Genomic DNA, 1,554 nt, shown 5'->3' on the forward strand with positions numbered 1-1,554 from the left:
TGTGTGTGTGTGTGTGTGTGTGTGTGTGTGTGAATGCATCGATCATTGAGATCGGTTCCCCCTTTCTCCCCTCTTCCCCCCCACCTTTCCCCTACCCTCCTGGTATCCCTATTCCCATTTCTGTACCTGAGGGATCTATCTGACCTGGATTCCGTGTGTCGAGAGCTCTTTTCTGTAGCAGTGTACATGCACCAGTCTAGCCAGAACTGAAAGGCAGGACTGGGGTCACGATAGTGGGGGGCGAGGAAGCCTCAAAGAACCAGAGGAATAGTGTGCATTTTATTGGTGCTAGACTGCGCCCTGGTTGACTCATCCCTTTCTTGCGCCCCTTCTGTGAGGGACTGCCCTATTGCCTACAGATGGGTTTGGGGTCTCAATCTTAACACACTGGTTCCGCTTGTCAGTGCCCCTGAGCCTGTCTGCGCTGCATACTCACCCACTGTGCCTACAACAGCCTGAAGGAGTCTCTGGCTCCAGCTCACAGAGCAACTTTCTGTTTCGTTTAGGGACTTAAGTCACCTACCAGCATTTCTTAGTTATGTGAAGTGACTGTCTGTATCTCCCTTGAAGTGCACAAAACCACATCTTCCCCCTTTTTCTGCATTGCAAAGTAGTCTAGAACCTCCTACTTTGTTCGTAGGGAGTCCTTGCTCCACAGACCTGCTGTAGTACATTCTTCAGGTCTGGGGCTGTGGGACAAGGCAGAGGACAGGAAAGCAGCTTGAGAGACGTAGAGGAGGGTGGTGATACAACGTTCTAGTGGGAAGTGGGAAGTCTGCTGCCAGGAGCCAAGGAAGGGCTGTCATGTGGAGCTCCTTCAGTGAACCTTCTGTCCATCTCCCCTCCATTGTTTCTTTGGGGGGGGGCATGCGCAGCTTCCTGTCAGCATGAGTCAGAGCAGAAGCACAGGTTACCACCGCATCTCTACTGAGTCGCTGGGGGTCAAGGCCACGGCGCAGTCTCAGGCTCTCGAGCTGCCTTGGCCAGGTCCTCCTGGAAGTTCGTTTGTCTGGGATGGTAGTTCTTAGAGACCTGCATTTTCTGGCCTTGCCCCGTGGGAAGGCTAGAACCATGCTGCATGCCCTACTGCGCCTGTCGCCTGACTAGCCCCTTAGGAGAGCCTGTGGATGCGGACGTCCGACAGATTCTGTGTCTGGAGGGGAGAAGGCAGGTTCCAGGGGAGGCCTGGGGAGCGGCCGGCCACAGGGCGGGCTGAGGGGATTCCAGGGCCTCCTTGCACAAACAGTTTGGAAACTGGAAAGTGCACAAGTCGCGGCTGGAGGGGACAGGCAGAGAGTGACATGGCGCCTGCCAGTGACTCCTGAGGTCATCTTTTTGAATCTGCACAAAACTCTTCCCTATGCACAATGCTGGAGGCCACTGCACATGGCCACCAACCCCCCCCCCACCAACTGTCCCTTAGCCCAGTCACCATAGAGCTCGTCCCAAATGGGCCATGGGCCATGGGCCCCGTTGCGGTAGCTGTGTTGCCGTGGCCTCCTGTGGTTTGCTCCCTAGTTAGCTGCCCGCTCACCCAGGAACAACGTACAAGCA

The 1,554-nt window shown here is 55.5% G+C and overlaps 1 protein-coding gene across 1 annotated transcript in view; it reads left to right on the forward strand.

The window, feature by feature from the left end:
• Positions 1–1,554, forward strand: part of LOC101660276 (putative tyrosine-protein phosphatase TPTE) — a 52,429-nt gene that overhangs the window by 25,209 nt on the left and 25,666 nt on the right. The window lies entirely within an intron of this gene.

This window comes from Echinops telfairi, unplaced genomic scaffold (assembly GCF_000313985.2).
Source record: "Echinops telfairi isolate 266 unplaced genomic scaffold, ASM31398v2 ScPeMD7_11;HRSCAF=52, whole genome shotgun sequence".
Taxonomy (NCBI): Eukaryota; Metazoa; Chordata; class Mammalia; order Afrosoricida; family Tenrecidae; genus Echinops; species Echinops telfairi.